Source organism: Prionailurus bengalensis, chromosome B2 (genome assembly GCF_016509475.1).
Source record: "Prionailurus bengalensis isolate Pbe53 chromosome B2, Fcat_Pben_1.1_paternal_pri, whole genome shotgun sequence".
Taxonomy (NCBI): domain Eukaryota; kingdom Metazoa; phylum Chordata; class Mammalia; order Carnivora; family Felidae; genus Prionailurus; species Prionailurus bengalensis.
In genome coordinates, this window is record NC_057349.1 from 15,934,840 (window position 1) to 15,961,474 (window position 26,635).

General features: G+C 45.5%; 1 protein-coding gene across 6 annotated transcripts in view; it reads right to left on the bottom strand.

Annotated features, from left to right (window-relative positions):
- PHACTR1 (phosphatase and actin regulator 1) overlaps positions 1-26,635 on the bottom strand; it is a 561,485-nt gene that overhangs the window by 284,048 nt on the left and 250,802 nt on the right. The window contains exon 1 of one of the 6 annotated variants that reach the window (XM_043590816.1): positions 25,852-26,055. The exons of the other annotated variants lie outside the window; for them this stretch is intronic. The gene's annotated coding sequence lies outside the window, so the exon portion shown is untranslated. Of the gene's footprint in view, positions 1-25,851; positions 26,056-26,635 lie in introns of those variants that run through there. 6 annotated transcript variants of the gene reach the window in all.

Consider the following 26,635-nt stretch of genomic DNA (forward strand, 5'->3'; position numbering starts at 1 on the left):
GTCCTGGCTGGCTCAGTTGGTGGAGCATGTGACTCTTAATCTCAAGGTCATGAGTTCAAGCCCCACATTGGGCATGGAGCCTACTTTAAGAAGTTTTTTTTTTTTTAATCTACACAGGCTTCCTGTTTATCAAGCATGCATTCTGAAACCATCATCAGTAGATTCTCCAGTATTATTGATCCAGAACTAGAAAGTTTGCTATTTCCTTATAAAACAAGCTATTTAGCTGTGTAAGCAACATTACCCTATTCTTTCCCCCGGGATGATACAAAAAAACACTTAGGAATTCATTTTAGCTAATATTAGAAAAGACACAACCTGGGGTCTATGAGATGACAAAATCATGTTGAAAGATACCCTTTTGGGGAACACCAGAGGGGGTAGCTTGTAAGTGAGCAACGATGTAAGTCCCTGTCCATTTACATTCAATCGTGGCGTGCCTCGTTGCCAGAATCTGCCCTCCTCTCTCCGTCACCATCAGGCATGTCATTTTGGTCCTCCCGACTCAACCTGGACTGAACTTTTAGGTGTTACTTTCTTAAAAGGTTAAATTATCTTATACGCCCAGCTTCCTCAAAGCGGCAACGGCTGTCCATTTACCGAGAAGAGGCCCAAACTCTTGAGGATGTGGCCCCCAAACTCTCCACACTTTTAATCTAAATTCTAAACACATCTCCTTAGAAATTCTACATGCTACTTACCACTAGTCTCTCCTATATTCCCAGTCGACACCATGTATTCTCAAGACCCTTTGGTTTTCCTTGTGTAATTTCTTCTGCCTGGGATGTACTTCCTACTCCTATTTCCCCATGGTGCCAAGTTTTTCACGTGAGGGTCAAGGCCCAGTTTAAGTGTCATGTCCTCATTAGAGAAATCACAAACATATTTTGTCTTTTGTACCATTTACTTCATTCCGCCTCGTATTAATTAGCTGGTGACCTATTTGTCTCCCTTACTTGTTCATAATCTTTTTGGGAGCAGAAACAAGGCTTTCTTCCCATATCTTCAGTGCTTAACTTAATTCCTTGCAGGAAGCATGCACTTAATTTGTATGCATCGGAGTCTGCAAATTCACAACGTTATAGAGGAAAAAAATGCAATGGACTGGGAATCCTGGGGCCGGGGTTTGGTTCTCAGCTTTGCTGCTAATTATCTGATCATGGGACCTCGGGATGCCACTTCCTCCCTTGTAAAAATCAACATATTGGTCTTTATATCCTTAGGGGTCTTAGCTTTAATGATAAAAGAAGAAATTGCAAAACCCTCTCATTTATATTGAATATCACATCACCGACTACATAGTTATTATGAACATACACCTCCTTAATTGTAGTCAGGAAGAACATGCTTTGAGGGTCAGGAACTGATCCACTGGACAGATGAGACAGTAGAGGCTCTAACAGTGATAGAAACTGGACTTTGGACCCACATTGGTTGATTTCAAGTCTACTGTTTTTTATGCAGGGAAACTGTCTCTTGAGAGCCAGCCTAGAAAGGGGGCTTTAGGTAGGTTCATCTTTACAATGAGTAAATACCTGACAAGCAGTAGAAAGGCCATCATTCGTGTCTCAGGGGAAAGATCTAGAAATGGACGTAAGCGGTAGCTGGGAAAGGTTGCGCTGGAGAATGGAACGTAGGCAGTTCCAAGCAGAAACGTGTAAGGCACGTTAACGTTGCAAGAGCAGCAGCATGAAGTGAGCAGAGGCCACCTGATTCAGGGGAAGTCACACAGGAGAAGCCACATCCCTATTGGGAATAGGGATGTGGGGACCAGCCAGTTAGGGGAAGTGTGAACTCACAGTTTTACCTCAGTTTCAGTTCTGGCATCTCTAGTCAATATGGAAATGTTTCATGTCCTCGCCAAGACAATCAGGAAAAGAGGCTTCCCGGGATTTGGAAAGAAAATTGACGCAGGAAAGTGGATTCTGGGAATGTGAACAATTAGACAGAGTTCAAGTAACTGGCATCTTAGTTTGGCCTGGAGAGGGCCCTGGGAATAAACACGAAAGATTATATATAGATATAGATATAGATATAGATATAGATATAGATATATAGATATCTAGATATATCTAGATATCTAGATATATCTAGATACAGATATAGATATATAGATATAGATATAGATATAGATATAGATATAGATATAGATAGATATAGGTATCTATAGATATATATCTAGATATATATCTAGATATATATATAATCTTTCATGTTTATTTCCAGGGCCAGATATATATCTATAGATATATATCTATCTATATCTATATCTATATCTATATCTATATCTATATCTATATATATCAAGACAAGCGGAGGCCCACAGTTAAGCTATCTGGTACAACTATCCACTTACATGTGGTGTGTAGCTTGAGGGGTTCTCCCCCCTGCAATTCGGGAACTTTCTGGCTCAATCAGCTCCCTAGTGAGGGCTGGAAATGAACATAGCTCATGACAGTTATCCCCTGGTCAGATTCTGAATGGAAACCTTCTACTCCTTTAAGGAGGCCATGTCCAGAAGTTAAATAATATGTAAGGGAAAAGTGCCTCTGTCTGGGGATGCTTTGTGGAATGTTTCCTATGTAACCAGAATAGAAAGCTTTCCAATGTGAGTTTTTTTTCTCAGATTGCTCACAGTCTAGCAGAAGAAAGAAGGGACATATATGTTATTTCTTTCCACCTCAAGGTTTTCTTCCTTTTCGGGGTAGGAAGAATACAGTCATCATAAGACACCTGGGTGAACAACTCACATCATTTTGCTTCGCAAGAGAGGCAGAGACGGGGGAGAGTTTTTATGGTACGGCCTTCAGTATCCCTGGGATTACTTTTGTGCAGTAGCACCTTATGCCGTCACAGTCACAAAACCTGCCAAGTTCTTGGCAATTCCAAAATCTGTCGCCTTAGCCCACTGAAAAGGCCGGTTATTAACAGCATTTTCCAGAATGTGGCACTTAGGCAGGAAGGGAAACCAAATGCAACGTGGCCGTGTTGCAAAGACAGGCCTGACTGTGGCCAGTGGCATGCCTGAGGACGGCTGGTTTGTAATCCTGTTTGGTGAATGTTCCCACCAGTAAACTTGGCGGGAGGGGTGGGGAGGAAGCTGGCCAGGTTTATGTCAAAGAGAACAGAAGCACATCTCCAGACATCGCGTTGACTTTTAAAGGAATTGTGTAGGCAGATTCAGTTCTACAAGGGAATTTCTAAAAAGTCAAAGGAAGACTAAGAAAGATTTGATAAAGGCATATAAATAGCAGCAAGGCTCTCTCTCTCTCTCTCCTGGCTGCCTTTATCTTTGGTCTCCATCCGTGTCTCCAGGAAACACTAAAAAGGATTTGTATAAGAATTAGGAGATAGAGTCTAAAGCAAAAAGAAAAACAAAAACAAACAAACAAAAAACACAGCTGCAGTTTCTAAAAACCTGCCCACTTCCTCCGACTCTCCTTACCACCACCAGACGGAGAAGTCACTCCCTTTGTAACTCAGAAATAGAGGACCCTAAACTCAACCACAATTCCACCCCCTGAGTCTTCAATGCATTCTATCCAATGCTTATTGGATGGTGCTAAGGATGTTCAAGGGCCCTGCGTCCTGGAGCCCAAGGAGAGCACATCCCCTGGAAGGGTCTATGGGGTAAAACGGCAAGACAATGAGAACGAGGACAAGAGCCAAGGACGCCCTTGAGTGGCATCATAAGAAAAACCCAAACCCAAACGTGGAGGAACAGCACGTGATCCCGGGGCAGGTCACACCGAGACCTGGACAGGCGGCCATGGGGAAGAGGGCAAAGGGATATTCTAAGCAAGCAGCAAAGTGTGAGGACAAGCAGAGAGGTCCCCAGGCACAAAGCATTACCCCTCTGTAGGCGCACCACAGAAGCACCTGCTAGGGAACTCGCCTGATGCTCCAGGGCTGGGTTAACAGTGAAGGGCGGGGGATAATGAATCCTTTTCTCAACCTGGTCACTTTAAGGCCACCGGGGTGGGTGTGGCGGGGGGGGGGGGGGATGAGTGAGCAGGAGCAAAGAGAGCAAAAGAGGCAAAATAAGAAACCCTTTCAGTAGCTGTCATCCGCCGCGCCTGCGTGCACGCTCGCAATTTGTGATTTGTTTCCTGGAAGCTTTTTGAATCACCAGCGTTCCACACTGTTTGACAACTGCCTGGAGGAGTTCTCCCACCTTTCTTTTGCCACGACACAAAACAACCTGATCTACAGCCTGATCGTGGTATCATACTTAGGTTACGATTTTACGAGCAGTAGATGGAACATGTCTCTACGTCGTGAAGAGAACTCTGTCTCTCTACCTGTGGCTGCTGAATCTGGCTGAGAAAGTGATTTCATTCGTGTGCAGACATAACGGAAACATTTGGAGAGCTGAGCCATCCTGGGAATGAGAAGCAAGTTTTAAATAACCCAGTTCCAAATCAACTGTCTTATTTAGCCCGTATCTGGCAACTAAAAGATGAAGAAACGTTTATCATTTGATTTGGTTTCAGAAAGAATCATCATAGGGGCGCCTGGGTGGCTCGGTCGGTGAAGTGTCCGACTTCAGCTCCGGTCATGATCTCCCGGTTCGTGAGTTCGAGCCCCACCGTTGGGCTCTGCGCCGACAGCTCAGAGCCTGGAGCCTGCTTCGGATTCTGTGTCTCCCTCTCTCCCTGCCCCTCCCCGACTTGCACGCTGTCTCTGTCTCTCAAAAATAAACAAACATTAAAAAAAATATAAAGTAATTTGAATGGAGTCATTCTGAGTCCCTTTCTTGTTATTAGCTCCTTTACTTCATTCTGAAAAGTTGCCAAACACACGTTTCCCTTGAGACAGGATTCTGCTGGGGTGATTTCAGAGTTCACATGGCCTGGGCATCTTGGAACAAACACTCATTCTGTACAACTATATCCCAGCGTTGCAAATACAAAGACACGTAAGACTATCCTCAAGCTTCGTGAGGGGGAAGGATGAAGTTCATCAAGCAATAAAGCCTCCCAGGACTTAAGACGCTGTAAAGGTGAGAGCAGTCAGGGAAGAAGTGGCCATTTTCATCGGGGGTCTGGGGGAGGCTTCACTGCGGATGATCTGGGGGCACGGTCAAAAAGAGGGGTATGCTGGACAGATGCTAGAGAAGAGGGGCAGACATGACAGGCTTGAAGGCAGGGGAACCCAACATACCTCGGGGACCGTAGACGGTGTGCAGTGTGGAGGTGCGCTTGGCAATGGGACGTATTGAGGGGGCAAGGATTGGCTTCCATGGGGGTCTTGGATACCTTTCTGAGGAGTTTTGGGTGTATCCTTAAGATGATGGGGAATCAGAGATTCCCACCAGGTGGGGGCGGATACAGCGAATGATTAGATTTTTGAGCACTGACTGGCGCAGCTTGTGAAAGACGGAACTGAGGCAGGCAGGGGACCAGCCAAGGAATGCGGCCATAAATCCAGCCAGACAGGGCACGGCAGAGATTTTTTGAGATGGACAGATACCGGGGCATAGGGATGGATGTATCGAGAAGGTAATCAGGCTTAAATGGGGTACAAGCTCGTGCCAAGGCCTGAGGAATGGTGGGGGGAACGAAGCAATGTGTTCGCAGGGTCACGGTTTTTCCTGAATTTCCCCCGTCATGTATTTCTGCGTCTGTTTCTTAAAAAGACCCCTCCCAGGACGTTACTCCAACACAAGTTCAGAGTGTTAAATGACAAAATGACAATCCCATCGGAGAATGCCAGGCAAAAAGGAGCTGACGGAAGCAGGGCAGAGAACAGAGACCTTTTTTTCTTTTTTCTTTTCCTTTGTTTTTAAATGAAACGGTCTATGGTCCGCTGCTCAAAGGGGAGACCAAATAGAGACCAGGTCCGGAAAATGACTGTTTCTGTGAAAACCTGTCCTTTCCCTCTAAGGGCATGCTCATTCAACTTCCGTCCGGTAGATTATTCTGCTCTCTGTGTTCAACAAATAACCACAATACAAATCATCGCAGACCTTACTTGACTGGGAGATTTCAATGTTTTGTTTTCATCATCGTAAACCCAAAGGCGACTTCCCAGTTTTTGAAGGGAGTGGGGGGCTGCATGTGAAGCTAGTACGTGTAGGGATAAGGTAAAAGAGCGGAATCCTTGATCGTGACCATTCAAGTCAGGGGTTTCCTTGTTTAAACGAACTTCGTATTTGGGGGGCAGGAAGGGAGGGGAGAGTGAGAAGGGGGAGGGGGAGAGAGGGAGGGGCAATGCAGCCAGGTGGCGGGGGGGGGTGGGGGGAGGGAGAAAGAGCATCGGACACTAGAATTCATAAGCTCTGTGGTCCTGATAGACAAAATGACTGAACCCTTTCAAGGTCTGGTTTTTTTTTCTCTTATGTCAAACAACAGGATCAATTTAGATGCTCTGAGAAGTCTGTTCTCATTCGAAGATGCAACTTATTTAACATTCACCCAAGGAGTTTCACTTTTTACCAGTTTGACTGTTTCCTGAAGGGGCTACTCCTACACTTGGCTTTCTTAGACTACTCAATATGCCTTAGCATACCACCTCTCAAAGGAAATGTAAAAGTCAGCAATCCTGCTCTCTTGTCTTGAAATGCAAAACGATTGACGCTTAGAGCTCCTTGGCCAACTGTCTCCTTCCCTTCCATCACCTCCTTCCCTCGTGATGGATTGCTAAGCCTCTTCTATATTTCATAGATCTTGGCAAGTTGGATTCTCAGAAATAAAGTTCAGAAGGGGGAAAATGAATTTAATTATCCCATTCCTCCCGCCCCACTTATTTCTAGGAGCATAACTGAATGCCAAAGCCTTTCAAGGAGCAATGGGGTGATTGTAGAACCAATAGATAGGCCCATTCTACACATCACACTGGCTGTGCATGAAAAGAAAGACTCAAACACGTAAGGGAAGGCTCCTGGCCAAACTGAACCTTCTATACCAAGCAATTAAAGATGAACTCTTTGTTAGTTAAAATGTCATAGCATTAATAACATGTTAATGTCGTTTTCTGAACAATGGGGAGAGAGAGAAAATTGCATTGCAGATTTTTGCAGAGTGGTGTTTTAAGAATGCTTCTATGTCAATAACATGGGCCATCCATAATTTGCTAACATATGGGTTGGGATTTCACTCTGGTCAGGATTTTTATAAACCTTCTTTCACATTTAGCCGCCAATTTATTTTCTTGTCTCTACCCACCGCGAAGGTAGCATGTATACGCTGCTAAACAGTGCAGAACAATGCCTTGTAATCTCTGGAACCCTCCTGACAAGTTTAAAAGAAACCAAAACATCAGACCACCGCTTTCTCATTTCCTAATTGACCATTCATTTCCCAGACTTCCCTGTCCCTTTCACACACATTGTAGCAGATGTAATCAGCATCCCGCCCATATCCCCGCTAGCACTCACTTCCGGAATCAGAAAGCCCAGGGGGAACACCTGCAACTCTGTAGAGAGAGCTTTTTTATTTTTTTTTCCTGATTGTAGGAGTAAAGGAGCGAGACTTGCTGGAGAGACAATGCCGCCCCCCCCCCCCAACAGCATTCGACCAATGATGGAGGAGTGTATGAATAAATACCCAGTTTCCACACCCCCAAACTGGAATCACATGGAGGCGTGGTGCCTCCAGTGGTAACTGGCTTGATAATACACTCTTTATCACCTTCCTTCTCTTTCCTGTCTTATCTCCCCAAACCTCTGCCAGTATTTCCTGAGCCTGCCTCCCAAGTAAGCCACTTGTATCTCTGGGTCAGCTTCTTGGAAACCCCAAACCAAGATCGAACACGTCGTTCCCATATTCACTGGATGCTCTGGGCTCACAGGCCTGTTATACAACCCTGACCGGCTTGTACTTTGTATGGAAAAACGGAGATCCAGAGAGACTGACCCCAAGGTCACATAAGCAGTTAGTTAATGGCAGAGAGCAAGATCCCTGAGTCCCCAAGATTCTACGCAGGGAGACTAAACCTGGTTAACCGCCTAGGACATTTTTGAATTAAAACACTACTTTTAGGGGCACCTGGGTGGCTCAGTCGGTTAAGCGTCTGACTTTGGCTCAGGTCATGATCTCAGGGTTCGTGAGTTTGAGCCCTGCATCGGGCTTTCTGCTGTCAGCACCGAACCCACTTCAGATTCCCTGTACCTCTCTCTCTCTCTGCCTCTCCTGCACTTGTGCTCTCTCTCTCTCTCAAAAATAAATAAACATCAAAAAAACACAACCCACTACTTTTAGCAGAAGTCAGCCATGGGGTTCAAACTGAGGAATAAAAAAGTCCATGGTGATACACTGAGTGTAAGACAACAAAAAAATGAAGAGAGTGATATGTTCTGTGAAGGTGACAGGAGTCAACAGAGAAAGGTATTATTATCATTGGTCAATGAGAGATGAGAATGTACAAGAACATTCTGCCTAAGAGCTAAGGAATATTCTACTGTCTCCAACTCTCAAATTCTTACCATTCTATCGATAGCTATATATCTATATCTATCTATATATATTCTATATCTATCTATATATATTCTATATATAGAATATTCTACATCTAGATACATTTATATAGATATAGATATATATAACCTCCCACCTTTGGAAGAATAACCGCTCAGAGCCCTGGACCCTTACATAAAAATAGATAGGCGTCTTTCTCTAAATTGCGCTGTTTCAGTCCGCAGATTCAAGGCTGCCTCATGGCCTCTGCTTTTGTTCATCTTCTGTTGTAATTTGGTGCCTTGACTTTGACAATTTACAGCTGTTGCTGTAGGAGGTAAACCCAGAACAAAATAGACACCACAGAACCTTTAAAAAATAAGACACTGGCCTATGTGAACAGTGCTTTACAAAGCACATAATTGTCTTAAATGACACTGTAGAAGAGAAAGTATGCCTCAAGACAGTTTATGAGCAATATAAATATTATTCTACATGTGTATTTGCTCTCATTTGTCCGAACTTCCACATTCCTTCGGTGTGAGATCTCTCTGAGGGCTTGACAGATTAAAGCAAGCCTGCAATTTATCAACTAATAATAATACCTTCAAAGGAAAATGATATTCTTTTTTTTTAAATTTTTTTTTCAACATTTATTTATTTTTGGGACAGAGAGAGACAGAGCATGAACGGGGGAGGGGCAGAGAGAGAGGGAGACACAGAATCGGAAACAGGCTCCAGGCTCCGAGCCATCAGCCCAGAGCCCGACGCGGGGCTTCGAACTCACGGACCGTGAGATCGTGACCTGGCTGAAGTCGGACGCTTAACCGACTGCGCCACCCAGGCGCCCCGGAAAATGATATTCTTAATGGCACATCATCAAGTTTTTAATTTATTGCGTTCCTCTAAAGTTTCAAGAGGAGGACATTTAAAATGGGACACAAATAGCGGAATTATTTGATTCTACTCTTGATTTGGGTTGTTATGAATAAAGAGAAGCTTTTGAGTGTACCTTCAAGGTCAAAATGTGGAAGGCTGTGTTTATTCTGAGACTCCTTTCAAACACAGGTTTCTAGAGCAGGGATGTGGTAGGTTGACTAATGCCCCCCTCCCCCCAACAAAGATGTCCACAGTCTAGCCCCTCCCCCACCTGTGAATATGTTAGGTTACACAGCAGAAGGGACTTTGCAGATGTGATTTAATTAAGAGTCTTGAGATAAAGAGATTATGCAGGATTATCCAGATGGACCAATGTAAATTACAAGGGTCCTTGTGTGGAGGCAAGAGGGTCAGGTCAAAGAAGAAGGAGATGTGAAGACAAAAGCAGAGGTTTTTGTGATCCCGTGGCAAAGAGACAGCTACAAGCCACGGGATGCAGGTGGTCTGGAGAGGAAAGAAAATGGGTTCTCCCCTAGAGCCTCTAGAAGGGGCCTTCTGACCCCCAGAAAGAATCCATTTGCATTGTTTTAAACTACTACATTAGTGATAATTTGTTACAGCAACAACAGGAAACAAACACAAGTATGTTTAAGAATTACTGCTGGGCAATCTACCAAGAAGAGCTACTCTGTGCCATGCACGCCCATTCGCCCAATCTCAGACAAGCAGGGTGAACAGAAAGACCAAGCCTTAGATCAGACGTCTCCTGCGCTCCAATCCTGGCTCTGCCACTTACTGTCCGTTTTCGGGCAAGTGACGTCACCTCCCTGCACCATCATTTTCTCCTCGGTAAAGTGGTGGTTGTCTACGTTTCAGATGTAACAGAATTGCATTTCAATAAACCATCCAGACAGAGTCAACGTACCAGCAGGTTGTTGTGGGATTTCAATGAGATCATGTGCAAAAGATGTCGATGCAGTGTTGGTTACACAGCAGACTGTTGCTCCGCTGAGGTCAGTTCTGTTCCCCTCACCTGAGCCTTACACAGCAGGGGCTGTGTAGGATCCCACAGCGAGCTTGCTAAAAGGCAGGCGCATGAATCTGTATCATCAGTAGCCTCCCGCCCGCACTGGGAGAGCATCAGAACTTCTTAGCAGGGATTATCTCCTTCTTATTCTCCTAGCTCTATTGAGACGTAATTTACATACCATAACGTTCACCCATTTTAAGTGCCTGGGCCAATGAATTTTAGCATAGTTGCAGAGTTGAATTACCATCACCACAATCTAATTTTTGAACATTTCCACCATCCTGAAAGAAGACACGTGTCCGTTTGCCATTACTACTTACTCTCCCCCTCCCCCTGTGCACACACTGATCAGCGTTCTGCCTTTTTCGGCCACTTCGTAGAACCACACAATACATGGGCTGTTTTCCCGGCCCTGTTTACTTCTCCAGGCTCGCACCTTACCAATCGCCCATCCCCCCACCTGCCATGACAGCAAAGCAATTATTTTCAGTTCCCCGAGTTTCCACAGTTTACACTTTTCTGCCTCCAGCCCTATCCATGCGCACCCCCCTCTGCCTACAACAGCCTCTCTGCATCCTTCAGGGCTCAGCTGAGGCTCTGCTCTTTTCCGGAAGTCTTTGACAGGTGCTTTCCTGGCTCCTGATTCTATAGCTCGTCATCTGCGATCCCTGTAAGCCTCGAGAAAGTAGCACTTGCAACCTATCTTATTCATCACTGTATCCTTAGGATCTTGCATGGTACCTGGTACTCTAGCTATTTATCAATAGGATGGATTTAAAAAACGTCTCCACTTTGTTCAGACTTCTTTTTTGCTGAATTCAGAGAAGCTAAACTAAGGCTGAAATATCAGACATTTCCTGGGTCTGTTTGGTACCGACATATTACTAGGGATAGTTGGGGGGATGTGTGTATACAGATGTGTTATATATCAAGAAATATATAGCGTTATACAGCATTTCCTCCTCCTTGACTACTTTCTGAACAAAACATGGCTGAATGACTTACGCAATATTCTACGTAATCCGGGAAACAGTTCCACCTGGGGTAGGTTGGGAAGGCTCATTCTTAAATCTCTATTGAGTCATGTTTTAACCTTTGTACAGAAGGTATGTACTGAACTATTAAAAAAAAAAAACAAAAAAACAAACACGGGGAGCCTGGATGGCTCAGTCAGTTAAGCCTCCAACTTCAGCTCAAGTCATGATCTCATGGTTTTATGGCTTCGAGCCCCATGTCGGGCTCTGTGCCGACGGCTCGGAGCCTGGAGCCTGCTTCGGATTCTGTGTCTCCCTCTGTCTCTGCCCCTCCCCTGCTTGAACTCTGTGTCTCTCTCTCTCTCAAAAATAAATAAACATTAAACAAACCCACAAAAAAGTAAAATTAATTTCAAACCAACGTTTCCTAATACAGTAAGTTTCTGCTTGGGGCAGTAGGGGATGATATACGCTGTAGGGTGGCCACCCCGAAGACTGGGAGGAAGCCTGAAGTCTAAGTAGTAACAAGAACTCAGACAAAAGTAGATTTGTAACGAGGCCAAGAGATGCGTTCCAGGCTAGTGTCGGGTGAAAATGAACTTAGAGAAAAAACAAGGAAAAGGGTTCCTGAAGCGTTTCCTCACACACTGGCTGGTTTGCGCTCCTTACCCTGATATGGGAGAGAACAAAGTTAACTCCAAGTACACAGATGAGCTTCCAATAGGGTAGTGCCCTGAGGGACAAGAGATATCTCATCGTGACTGTCCAGGCTGTGTCTGTTCTATTACTGATCATGCTACTGACCATTGCTACACAGTTTCAATTCATGGAGACGTATGGTTAAGAAGAAAACTTATGCAATGATGGTTGTTCCGGTCAGTTTAGATTCATGCCTATGAACTACCCGTAGCATAAAATGGGAAATATTTACATGGCGTCCAAAATTTCAGTTCTTTACAGCCTGTTATAAATACTTCCAGCAAAAAAAGGAGGGGGAGAGGGTGGGATTAGAATGGCTTTTTGGTGGATTACATTTAACTTCTAAAATATGCTGTATACTTAAGTCCCCTTCTTTGGGATTTAATACTTAAACAACTGGAGGGGCTCCTGGGTGGCTCGATGGGTTCAGTGTCTAACATCCGCTCAGTACATGATCTCGCAGTTCGTGGGTTCGAGCCCTACGCTGGGCTCTGTGCTGACAGCTCGGAGCCTGGAGCCTGCTTCGGATTCTGTGTCTCCCTCTCTCTCTGACCCTCCCCCGCTCACACTCTGTCTCTCTCTAAAACATAAATAAACATTAACAAAAATAAAAAAAAATACTACAATGACTGGTTATTAGACAAATTGGGTCTGCATAAATAGGAATATATTTTCTATCTTGCCATAGTTTTGTTATCAAAAAGTAGGAGCGAGCTTAAGAAGTGAGCGCGGCTGTTGGCTAATTATTGGGAGAATGGGAGAATTATTGGGAGAATGGGAAGTTCAGCTTCACCTAGGTGAAAACTGAACTAATTCTGATTGGCAGGTATTCTCTCCTGGTTAGGGATACAATATTTAATTACCCCGACCACAGCACACGCAGCTACTTCGGGGTGCATTCTGTAAGTGACTCATCCAACAAGGTCCACTGGGGTGCAGTTATGAGCAGAATCAGACGTTCCCCAGAAGCAATATTACAGGGGCGCCTGGGTGGCTCAGCAGGTTAAGTGTCCGACTTTGGCTTCAGCTCAGGTCATGATCTCACCGTCTCTGAATTAGAGCCCCATGTCCTCTGCACTGGCAGCATGGAGCCTGCTTCAGATTCTCTGTCTCCCTCTCTCTCTTTCTCTCTCTCTCAAAAATAAATAAATAAACATTAAAAAAATAGAAGTGGGGCACCTGGGCGGCTCAGTTAGTTAAGTGTCCAACTCTGGGTTTCAGCTCAGGTCATGATCTCACGGTTCGTGGGTTCGAACCCCACACTGGGCTCTGTGCTGACAGGGCGGAGCCTGCTTGGGATTCTCTCTCCCTCTCTCTCTGCCCCTCCCCTGCCTGCTCTCTCTCTCTCTTTCTCTCTCTCTCAAAAATAAACATTAAACATTTTTTTAATTAAAAAAAAGAAGTAATATGACATCTTAAGTGCAGGATTCTGAATTCTCAAATCTGCGTCTAAGTCCTTGAGCATATCAAACATTTTTTTTTCTTCTGAGTCTCAATGTTGGTTGTACCCACAGTCCTATCTGTAGCTCACCTATAAGAGTAAACAGAGAGAACCTTTGTAGGGGTGGGAGTACACGATGGTTTGCTAAATTTTCACAGCTGAATGTGAACCCTGCAGTCAGCACATCTGGAATCGAAAGCATTTGCCTCTTTCTTTTATCAGCAACACAGAAATGGGCACTTAAGATGCTTATTAGAGAAGTCAAGTGTGAGTTTATTGCAACTGAATACTCACCTAAGACTCAGGCAAGACACCTGGTTTTGAGAGAGGCAGCCTTGAACTATTGCTTTTAGTTCTCCAGGTCAGAACTCCTCAATGTCGGCTGTCCGTTAGGATCACCTGCGGTGCTTTAGAAATCCCTACATCCAAGTAGGGATTTGACTTAGAATTTTTTTAAAGGCTTCCCGGGGTCATGAACCACTATTCTAGAACCTTGCTTCTTCTCCAAGTGTGGTTTCTATTAGCATGACCTGGGAGACTCTTAGAAATGAAGTCCCTTGAGCCCCACGTCATACCTGTTAAATCAAAATCTGCATATTTGGCGAGATCCCCGGGTGATTCTAATACATTTGAACGTTCGTGAACTGCTTTTTTAAATATAAGGTTCCATAGGCTCTTTGTTTGTGTTGTCAGATCATCAAAGAGCAGCAGGCCAGCCGGACTCTCTGGTGAATGAGTTCCGGTTTCATGATTTGTCTGAGGATCAGTAGGGCCCATTGGTGTCAGTTACACAATTCCCGTCAAGGACATTTTCCCATTATATACCCAATAGTCCTCATGCATGAATCTGTGCCATAAAAGTCCTTTACCATTTCAATGACAGAAAAAGCTCATGTCACCAGATGAATTAATGGTCCACGGGAATTTCGAGACGGCATCCTGGTGAAATCTTTGAAATGGATTTCAGAGGAACCATCACTAGCTGCACCTGGGATGGTCTCCAGTTACACCTGTGCTTCAGTATCCACCTCCCTGGGATTAAACTGCAGGCCAGGGGTCAGGACTGGGAAGAGTGGAGAGTGGTGGCTCTCCAAGTGGGGTCCTGGGACGAGCAGATCGCCTGGAGGGCTTATTAGGAATACAAGTTCTCAGGTCACACCCGGGCCTGCTGAAGCAGAAACTCTGAGGATGGGGCCTCCATGATTCCCATGTACATGGAATTTGAGAACCACTCGAAGCAGATGTGAGGTAGGCTCAGAGAACTTTCATTTCTAGCAATTTCCCAAGTGAAGCTGATCAGGGAACTTACGTTAAACACCCACCCCCCTCAGTGGGGCACCTGGGTGGCTCAGCCGGCTAAGCGTCTGACTCTTGCTTTCAGCTCAGGTCATGATCTCGTGGTTTGCAAGTTCGAGCCCCACATCAGACTCTCAGCTGTCAGCATGGAGCCCGCTTTGGATCCCCTGCCCCCCCCCCACTTGTTCCCTCTCTCAAAAATAAACATTAAAAAAAGACCACAAACTGCCCGATGAAGAGCAATGAAAGAGAAAGCAACATAAACTTGACTTTACGTAAAAGCTACTTTAGGGGTGCCTAGGTGGCTCAGTCGATTAAGCTCTGACTTCGGCTCAGGTCATGATCTTGCAGTTTGTGAGTTCGAGCCCCGCGTCGGGCTCTGTGCTGACAGCTCGGAGCCTGGAGCCTGCTTCGGATTCTGTGTCTCTCCCCCTCTCTCTCTCCCCCTCCTCCACTTGTGCTCTGTCTCTATCAAAAAATGAAGAAGTATAAAACAAAAATGAAAAAAAAAACGAACTTAGCAGGCTTCAATTCTGGGAATTTCAGTTCATTAAAAAAAAAAACCCTCAAAAATAATGGGATTATTATTATTATTTTTTTAACTATCCCTGAAGTTAGTAGCTCCTTCGAAGCTACTATTTTCCAAGCTCGATTATGAAATTCTACCTTGGGTTTTTAAGGGCTAAGATACTAACAAGATTTCAGTAGAGAAGTTATATGCTGAATTACCATTTAGCAAATGGAATGTGGTGCAAGGGTATGAAAATGTAAGAAAGGGAAGGAGTTTGAGCGGAAATCACAGAAGCCAGTGGTCACCTTCCCCTTGGGTTATCTTCCCTGAAGGACTGTATTATTCTAGCGAGGGAGACAGGCACACAGTGCAGATTCCCCAAAGGCATCATAAGGTCGGCTCTGTCGGCTTTGGAAATCTCCAATTTCCAGGGCTCTGCCCCCACCCCCCAAATCCAGAACCTCTGCTCAGGCATCTGTTAGCTCTTGGCAAAACAGCCCTTCCTGTTTTCAAGATAATGTTTTAAAATGGCTCATAAAAGGTTTCTTGGACATAACTAGTCCTTGCAAAGCAGCATTTTGATGATTAAACTATACATGAATCAGAAACATATGGAGTGAACGAATTTCCCTCGGGTTTGGCAAAACGCACCTTGGACTTCATTCCGTCCGGAATACTTGAAAGACGGTGTCGAGTGTTTGTGGAGTCAAACAAACACGGCTCCGCTCTTCCCAGTTCCCTTTTACGTTATAGCAGTTTAAGAAGAGGACAAAGATTTCTCCGGGTTTGCCTCCGCCTTTGTTCCTACCGTTACCAGACGTCTACACAAACGCAGCCTTTGGTCACCTAAGGGTTGCGGCTGAACGAGGACAGAGTACAGTTACCAGATGCATTCCAACTCCCTCTTCTGGTTTCTGAATGGTTCAAGAGGTTTCTTTTTAATTCATAAAGGAAGGGTTTCATACTTGGGTTATTTCAAAGAATAGAAAGTCCCTTGGAGGTGAACTCTTTCCTGCTTGCCTGCAGAGATTCAAGCTCTCTATTCTTGTAGCCTCCGGCATTTGAACTCTGTGGGCAGGGGTGTTTGGATGAAACAGCACAGCTCTGGAGAGCCCCTCTGTGCGGTCAGAAAGATTGCCCAACTTCTGGACATCTTGGAGGGGCTTTTCAGGAAGTAGGAGGGAGCCCCGGATTCTGGTGGTTTTTTTCCCCCTATTATATATCATTAAAATGTGTTTGAATATAACAAACAACTCGTGCCCTTTTTTGATGAAGCCCCCTCTGCGTGTAGAAACTATTCCTTTCCCAGGCACAGTACCGTTGGGAATCCTGGGGAGATAACGCTTAATACCTAAGTATCAGGGGAATATTTAATTTCTTCATACCTCAGGGTCATAGACAAAGAAGTCTCGGGGATCTGGATTTGGGACACTTAAAGAGGGACTTCATACCTTTAAAAAAAGTTCAAAGATAATCGATTTGGGAGATGAGATGCAAAGCAGGGACCGCGTCTTCTGTGTCGCGTTATCCAAATCTAACATACAAATAGCATAATTGTGTTTTCCCCTATTAATGAGCAATCTGTCAATAAACCATAAGTCTATTAATGGGAAATGCAGAAGCGATTGGGAGAATTGTTGCTAAGTAACATGAATTGTATTCTTGGAAACCTTGAAATCTCCAAACTTTTTTATGAAACGGCACAACCTACCAACATAACACGCTCAACTTCGGCAGCCATTAAATAATTTTAGCTATCCCTCTGTGACACTGAGGGGGGAGAAAAAGAAAGAAAAGAAACCTAAAGGACGGGAGAGAAAACAACATTCCTGTGGGACAGAAGAATTTGAACAAAAACAGGAAGGTAGGAACGTCTGTGGTGCAAAGAGAAAATATTGGAAAAAAATAAAATTAAAAACAAGAAACTAGAGAACGAGACAGGGTATCATTAGCATTAATGCTTCTCTTCCTCCAAGATCTCAAACTCCAAAACTTCGCCCTGTTATTCCAACCTCCAAGGTCACTCTGCCTGGGCTTGAATTCCCTGTTCTGTGTATAAGCAAGGTGCCCCTTAAGCAAGTTGCTTTAGTTCTTTGAGCTCACTCTCCTCATCTGTAAAATGAGCATCATAGTCACTGCCTCGGGACTTTTGCACGGATTAAGTGAGCTTGCTCAGGTAGAGTCTCTCAGTAGCACCTGGACTATATGAACCCTCAGAAAATAACAGCCGGCACCTCTGTTCTCAGACCCCGGTCCTTAAGCCCTGCTGCACCTGCTGCTTACCCTTCCTACAATCTTCCAACCACCCACCACCTCCTGCTGACTTCAGAGTCCTCCTGGACCCCTGCCTCCCCTTTGCCCTTCATACGCAATCAGTGGCCAAGTCCTGTTGATTCTACTTCCTCCATTTTTCCTCGCTATCACCTGATCCAGACCCTTGCTAAGTCATTACAAGTGGATGGCATTGCACCATGAGACACCAGTCTGGCAGACTGGGTTCATGCTTGCTGTCTAGGCTCCAGCAAGGTCCTTACCTTCTCCCAGACTTAGTTGACTCTAACTCTGTCCGAAGGAGATTACTATAGGATTCTCAATATTCAAGTAGCCCTCTTCTGTAAAGTCAGGGTGAACACTCAATTAGTGAATACAGAACCATTGCTCCTGGGGGAAATGTATGGTAAGATTCCCGCGAGCCCCTGGTCACAATGTTTTCACCAACTGATCAATTTATACCTTGTATTAAGTGTGTTTCTGTGTGAAGACCTCTTAGTATCTATTGCTGATTCATTAACCTTGAACTTGGCCCACAGCACTATAACTCATTCCTGAACAAAGCTCATCAAACACGTATTTTCTCCATAAGCATACCGCAGACTTGTTGTGCTCAAGAACACAAGAGAACACTTCAGCACTATACTTGGGGACCATTTTATTTTTTACTTTTTTATTATTAAATTTTTAATGTTTATTTATATGAGAGAGAGAGGCAGAGCGTGAGCAGGGGAGGGTCAGAGAGAGAGGGAGACGCAGAATCCGAAGGAGGTTCCACGCTCTGAGCTGTCCGCACAGAGCCCGACGCGGGGCTTGAACTCACGAACCGCGAGGTGTGAGATCACAACCTGAGCTGAAGTCGGACGCTTAACCGACTGAGCCACCCAGGCGTCCCAAACTTGGGGACCATTTTACAGCAGAGTTAACCAACAAAAAGCAAAACAAAACAAAACACCATGAACAACATGAGACTAAATAGACCATGAAAACACCACTTGATCACAGTATGAAGCCGAAACACGAGAGCAGAGTCTCACCTTCTTCGATTTTCAGTTGGAAATATACATGTGGGGCAAAATTTCTGTGCTGCTCTGCACATGCCCACGGATGACGGAAAGCATCACGAGTATTGGGGTTACAAATAAATTGAGTGAATAAGCGAATGTGCAAGTACAGAACCCGCGAATGACGCGGATCACGTCGATTTGCACCTGCCTGGCTATTTGCACCTACCTCGCAGGTCTGCTGGGCGGGTCAAAGAAGATGCTCAGAAAGTAATATCTAAAGGAAACGTTCAGCAACCACTAGGCACTCAGCAAGTGAGAGCTACTTGCTATTAGTATGATCATCATCATCATCAACCATTGTTTGGTTCGCCACCCGTGCAATAACATTGTAACTGACTGTTGCACTCCCCTCTCTCCGTTCACCCTATCCTTCGTGTATTTCTAAGCTCGACCATGTCATCCTCTGCTTGATATTCAAGCTCTCTCCAATGAATGTACAACGGGTCGCCTTCTTTCTGCCCGCTCCTCTCCTAAAACGGGCCTGCTCACCCACCTCAGGTACCATTCTGCTTCCCAATTACTCCAGCTCTCCTCTATTGGGAATTTTCTCCTCCTCCCCATCCGCACTGAAATACACCGGTTCATCCCTCAAGACCTTGGTTAAAAACATTCCCAAAGCCATCTTTAGGGGCGCCTGGGTGGCTCAGTCGGTTAAGTGGCCGACTCTTGATTTCAACTAAGGTCCTGATCTCACGGTTATGGGACCGAGCCCCGCATCAGGCTCTGTGCTGACCGTGCAGAACCTGCTTGGGATTCTCTCTCTCTCCCTCTCTCTCTCTACCTCTCCCTCCTTCCCTCCCTCTCTCTCCCTCTCTCAAAGTAAATAAACACTAAAAATAAAACAAAAAAAAAAAACCCAGAAAACATTCCCGAAGCCCTCTCTAGCTAGAATTATCTTTTCTTTTCAACCTCAGTAACCATTTTTTTTCTGTTCTCATGAAGCTGCCAGTTCTGTATCTTATTAAAACTTTTACATACATGATTTATTTCTCTAGATACAATAGATCTGATTCATCTTTTCTTACCCTGCAAAACAGGGTTCTTGGCTCAGTAACCAGTAAGTGCTTACCGATTAAATACAATAACAATGATGACAACAAAAACCCCAAGGTAGTGTTTTTTTGCTTTATCAAAAAACAAACAAGAACCAAAAAACAAACAAAAAAACCCCCACATTCTTCACTTGGGAAGTTCTATATGTGAACAAACCAACTTAAACGAGAGTTCCTAATTTATACGAAAGCCAAAGAGAACCAATGCTCATTTTTTCTTGCGGTCTGATGGCTTGTTCCTGATTGTGTATCCTTATAACTTTTCAGGCTCCAGGTCCTTTTTTGGGCAAGTCATGAACCTTAAAATCAGTGCTAAGTAATCCTTATTCTGACATATTCTGAATTGTATCCTGGTTTCAACAGCCTCTTTCTAATAACCCAGACAAGAGAACTCACCACATGGAGACAACACCACACCCAAACAGCTTGAAGGCTGGGCAGACTCATTTAGCTTGCTGACCCCTTCCTTCCTCTGCCTCTGAAAGGGATCCCATTAGAGGGGGAAATCCGTCCACTAAGGATTCAGTGTGTTCTCGTTTGTGCCGAGACAGCACCAGGAGCAGACTCAGGAGGTATGGTCACGATGCTTGGGGAACCGATCCTTTCCCCTTGGGCATGCAGGCGTATCTTTTTTTTTTTTTTTTAAAGCAAAAGGACCCAACAGGGTATTTTATGAGTCACTAAATGTGTGCTTCCTTGTCCCTTCCAATATAACTTTTCACTACCATTGTTTTTGTTTGCTTGTTTGTTTTTTAAATCTAGGTATGCCTTGTTTGCATGATTTCCTCACGTTTCCTGTTGGGATGTGCCCTCCCGGAGTGTGCAAATGGTCCCCGAAAGGGGCGGTTGTGAGGGGTAAGGGGCGAGAGGAAGGCAGGGAGCACGCCCACTCTTAGCCGCAGACACTGCGAATCACCTGCTCCTCGCCTGTTACCACTTTCTCTTCTGTGCCTTTTCATGCCTGTGACTTTAGAAGAGGTGTCAGTCCCCCTGCGCTTCCCATATTTGTGGGGACATCTCAGCCATCAGCTGGGCCTCGTTTCTCTTCTCTGAAATCAATGATCTCAAATTTAAAAAGAAAGTGATATGTAGGGGCGCTTGGGTGGCTCAGTCGGTTAAGCGTCCGACTTTGGCTCAGGTCATGATCTTGCCGTTTGTGGGTTTGAGCCCCGCATGGGGCTCTGTGCTGACAGCTCGGAGCCTGGAGCCCTGCTTTGGATTCTGTGTCTCCCTCCCTCTCTGTCCTCCCCCACTTACTCTTACTCTCTCTCTCTCTCTCTCTCTCTCTCTCTCTCTCAAAAATAAACATTTAAAAAATTAATTTAAAAAGTTAAAAAATCAAGAAAGTGATATGTAAACATCACTTACAAACCATCTGCCTCTTGACTCACAAATTCTGTTTCAGGAGTAAATAAATGTACACGTGTGTGTATTTCAGGCAACCGTGTAACTGAATATCACTGTTCATACTGACTGAGAGCAGGGAGGGCTGCAGACTGACTGAAGCGTGCACGATCACTCTGACCATGGCAGGACCCCGGATGGCAGGACCAATCTCCGACTTCCTTTACGAGACAGAACATTGAAAGGAAGTGGGAAATTAGCCAGGGAAATGCCACAGTCCTTCTGACCTCGAAGGAGCTTCTAATTCCAAACAATTAAATCCATTCTGTAAGAACATCTGTCACCATAGAGATGCAACCTTGACAGGGACAGTCTGCTAATTCTTGGACAGAACACCTGGGAGGAAGTCAGAACTCAAGCTCCGTGCTTCCCCTCTTAGTAGAAATACCCCAGGAAGTCAAGCTCCTCTGCACCTTGAGCCACGTCTCCCAGACCACTTTCCCTGATGTCTCTCCATGGAGATTTTGGAGATTGTATTTTCCTTTAGGGATCTAATAAATTTCTAAAACAAGAACATACCTTTTAATCAGCTTTCTTAATTGATAGAGGTTATGGGCTGAATTGTGTGCCCTCCAGATCCACAGGATGAAGCCCTAACCCCCAGTACTGAGGGCACTTTGACGACGCCCCCCCCCCCCTCAGAATGGGACTGTATTTAGAGATAAGGTCTATAGGGAGGTAATCAAAGTTAAAGGAGGTCATATGGGCAGAGCCCTAATCCCCTCAGACTGGTGTCTTTATCAGAAGAGGAAGATGGGTGCCTGGGTGGCTCAGTCAGTTAAGCATCCGATTTTAGCTCAGGTCATGAGCTCGTGGTTCCTGGGTTTGAACCCAGCATCGGGCTCTGTGCTGACAGCTCGGGGCCTGGAGCCCGCGGCGGATTCTGTGTCTCTCTCTCTGCCCCTCCCCTGCTCGTGCTCTATGTCTCTTAAAAATAGAACATTAAAAATTAGAAAAAAAAAAGAAGAGGAAGAGACACCCGGGATGTGCGTGCACGTGGACACATGCACACACACGCACACACGCACACACACACATCTGAGGGCACAGAAAGAAGGCCGCCATATTCAAGCCAAGGAGAGAGGTCTTGGGAGAAACCAAGCTGCCACCACCACCACCTTGGAGTTCTGCCTCCAGAGCCATCAGACAATAATAAGTTTCTGCTGTTTAAGCCTCTCAGTCTGAGCCTTTGTGTTACAGTCACCCTAGCAAATGGATACAGCAGTTATAGGTTATGCATTAGCTATAGATTATTCACAGTGATTTTCTTCTGTACCCCTAAGAAGAAAATCCCGTTTTTTAGTAACATACACGTTCCTTCCTTTTTGTCGATTTTCTTTAATCCTAAATAGTTATTAAAACCTCTTGATAGGCCCAGCTAACATTCAAGTTCTAAACATTGTTGAGGGAATAGTCGAAGGTTCTGGTCATCTCTTCAGTTTTTTTTTTTTTTTAATGTTTATTTAGTTTTGAGAGAGAGAGAGAAAGAATGAGCAGGGGAGGGGCAGAGAGAGAGACACACACACACAAAATCTGAAGCAGGCTCCAGGCTCTGAGCTGTCAGCACAGAGCCCGATGCGGGGCTCGAACTCACGAACCGCGAGATGATGCCCTGAGCCAAAGTCGGATGCTTAACCGACTGAGCCACCCAGGTGCCCCCCCATTTCTGTTTGTCTTAATTTTAGACTTTTGTGTTGTCTTTGTGGTGGATTTCTTAAAAGAAGACACTCTACGCCATTCTTCACTCTGCCCTTGTCGGGGAGCAGGGGGAATTTTTATTCACTTTGTTGCCTTGAGAGCCCAGGCACCTGGAGCACCTGGAGCACCTTTTATGAAATCCCTGTCTCAGCACCTTCCCTATTACTGTGGATTCTGAATCCTACAGGAAGCAGAATACCCATGGAATGCAAAAAGAAAGGCCTTTTGACATCGTTAGCCTTTAGATTAATTATATGACTGTTTTTGGACTTTTATTACTATTTTTTTTTTAATTTTTTTTTCAACGTTTATTTATTTTTGGGACAGAGAGAGACAGAGCATGAACGGGGCAGGGGCAGAGAGAGAGGGAGACACAGAATCGGAAACAGGCTCCAGGCTCCGAGCCATCAGCCCAGAGCCCGACGCGGGGCTCGAACTCCCGGACCGCGAGATCGTGACCTGGCTGAAGCTGGACGCTTAACCGACTGCGCCACCCAGGCGCCCCTGGTTTTGGACTTTTATAGCATGTGATCGGTGGTTGCTTGATGGGAGGCATGAAATCCCCCCCCCCCCACTGGGAGGCTGCAAGAGAAAACAAGAGCCCAGAAGGGGCTGCAGGGTCGCAAATTTTGCGCTGTTCCAACTGGAGCGCTGGGGTCATGATCACGACCACCCGTCGGCATGAGCTGGCCACGTGGGTAAACACCTTTAGGGGCTCTAAGACCAGCAATTCTGGAGAAAAAAAAAAATGACACAGCGTAACTAACAGCAAGCTGAAGTGAGGAAAATCAAGTCGGCCGCACCGGACTCCATCCACGGAAAGTGTCCGAGGCTCTCCAGAGACAAGGGCTACCCTGCCTTGGTGGCGCCAGCCCTGGTGTGGTCCCCAGTGGGATCACCGGGAACAGTGCAATCCCACAGGTAGGGCTCAGGGAGCCTGGGGACAGATATCCACCCACCCCCCCACCCCCGGTGCTGCCACCCTGCCACCGATGTCCTGTGTGGCTTCAACGAGTTCAATAGACTCTTCTGTGCAAAATGTGGGGACAATGATTCACGAAAAGGAACAGACATGCTAACAGCTTCATTCCAGAACATTCTGAGGATCCCAAACGTTGTTGTAAAGTTGCACAACATTATTTATTCCCTCCTCTCTGGGATATTAAAAGGAAAACCATGAACTGGTTTCTCAACTGTTTTGTGGTCACTAAAAATATCACAAATCATAGCAATAACAACAGTGGTCACTAAAAGTCACAAATCATAACCATAATAATATCAGGTACTGTTTACTCGATGCTACTTATGCCAAACATTGTGCTATGTGCCGTTTTCCTTATGTATCACTTTATTCACTTCCCATACAACCTGTGAGTTAACTACTATTAATATCCGATTTTACAGAGGGAAAAACCGAGGCTTAGAAAGGTCAGGAAGCTTGCCCAAGGTCACTCACTGAATAGGTAGAAGAGTTGGAAACGAAGCCCAAGTCAGTGTGAACACAGAAGGCTTATGCTTTTAAACAAAGTCTCCACATTTCTACGGGGACCAGATTTTCCCCTTCCTATCTGGCCTCTTCTGATCAGCTGTCACATGAGCTACCGAACTGTCCCAGAAGCGGACATCCAAACTTATTATCTTGGTGTCCAAACTGCATTTCCCAGACTGTGCCTCACCCTGAAAGTAACACAAAAATCCTTTGTGCAACCACAAGTCCTGGTTCTTGGGGTGGAAAATGTGGGCACCATGATTTAGGCAGATGACCAAATTTGAGTGAATTACAGAGTACAAGGCAAGGCACTCAACAGTAAAACTAGTCAGGGCACCGTGTTATCTTCTGTGATCTCAAAGGCACTGGTGGATCATATGGTGTCCAGAGGTCACCCTCATGAATCTCGGTCCTCAGTATATTATGGAAATGTAGAAATGCATCCGTTTTCGAGGGGTGGAAATCTGCATAAAAGGCGCTCCGTGTGCTGTCATTAATTATTTAAGCGATGCTTTCTGGAGGGACTGCCAAGGCCTGCAAAGGGGGATCCATGAACTGTTCTCTCGTGTTATGAATATTTGTGATATTACGCTATCTGTATTTCACACATGGGCATTAATCAGAAACCTCACCACGTTATCCCGTTTGGCTCTGTGGTCATCATTTAGTTGTGCTAAATGGAATCTTTTCGATCCCCAAATGTGCTGGTGATCTCAAAGAATCACTGAGTGAGGATCATTTCTTTTTGTGATATCCGAATACTCTCTCATGGTGATCCTTGTGCCCCTCCAAAGAGTTGTTTATATTGGACACGTTTGGCTCATAGAATTTGCCCCAGCCAAGGAGTGAGGTTGCAAAAGGGTAAGAGGCGGCCAAAAACCTGAATATCTCTTCACGAGACATCATTCTGAACACATGTTCCCTTTGGCTTGAACATCACCGTATTGTGTTTAGAGCACCTCAGTGTGGCCAAAAAAGAACCGCAATTCAAAAGGAACCCCTCAAAACTGCCGCCTTGCCTATTTCCCGAGTTCTCTAAGAATCCGTGAGAAAAAGAACCCATGGTGGCCGTTCTCGTTCATGCCCAGCAAGCTGTGATCCGTTCCCATATTGATTTTTATCCCCACGCCTCAAACCTCAAAATGCCACAGCCTGAAATGGGGTCTAACCAAACCTTTCTTTTTCCTTCTTTTTATTCCCCGGTCCGGTCCGCTTTCTCTTTTGTCATCCACAACTTCTCCCCGGGGCCCACCTCCCCCAGAGTAACAACTGCTTGATGCGATTTTTCCTCTCCTGTCTCTTTAAGTCGGAAACTTCCTGAGGTTCCTAAGTGCTGCCTGCCTCAGCGGGCGCCCAGCAAGTCTCTACCGCAGTGAGATTTGCAAGTGAATCCCCCTGATCTGAAAAACATCCCTCGTTTCCCATCAGAGTCTTCTGACTTCCAGGCATCCACAGCTCCGCCAGTGGGTTCCAAGACATCCCGTGAACCGGCTCCGAAGACTGAAAAACCAAATCGATCCACGCTGGCAGCTCCAAAAGGGGAAAATTCCCTAAACCCAACCACACACACAAAAAACCGAATGCAAAACCCAACTAACAAACACACAAAAAGCAATGAAAATTACTTAAGACTCAAAAGCCTACCTTACGGGTGCTCCCAAGCTCTTTGCTCACGCAAGTATCCTCCCCTCCGGGTCTGTTTTCTGGCTAATAGCTGTGCTTTCTTGGACTAAGCAACAGTGGGAAGCCTCCGGGTCTGAAATACACATGCTACACACACCCAGGCAAGGCTTTCAGTGCCAGGCGGCTCCTTCGCCTTCCTTCCCGGCCCCGGGCCAGCCCGTGCCAAGTCCCTGACTGCTGACAATCTCCTCCATAACGCGGGATGGGGGCTGGAAGGGAGCCCACGGGAGCTGAGGGACCGATCCCACTCACCATGGACTGGGTGGCCACCCGTGTAACCTTAAAACCCTTCCACACAAGGTTTCTCCAGCCTCATCCAGATCCCAGAACAAGTTGGCAGACTCCTCCTGGCTTTCCCTGCTGGCACCCAGGCCACTGCCGGGCGGCGCCCCCCGGGGGGGGGCTGGCAGGACTCTGATGTCTCTTACCTTCACAAAGCCCCAGTTCTTAAAAGTCTGGCTGAAGTCTCCAAGGAGCCAGGCGTTTTCCTTGACATTGGAGGCAACCAATTTCAGAGGCAGGGAACATTTCGAAATGAAACAGAAAGTAACCCAACCAGACCCCCCGACCTGCACTTGGCCCTCCGAGGCAGCCTCTGGGAGCCTCCGGACCCGGACAGCCAGCCCAGCGGTTTCGGCTTGGAGAAAATTCAGAGAAAACTGCCGCTTGCCAGTCTGGAACTCACGGCCGGAGTTTTTTATGTTTGTTTGTTTGTTTGTTTTTTAATTTATTATTTATTTATTAT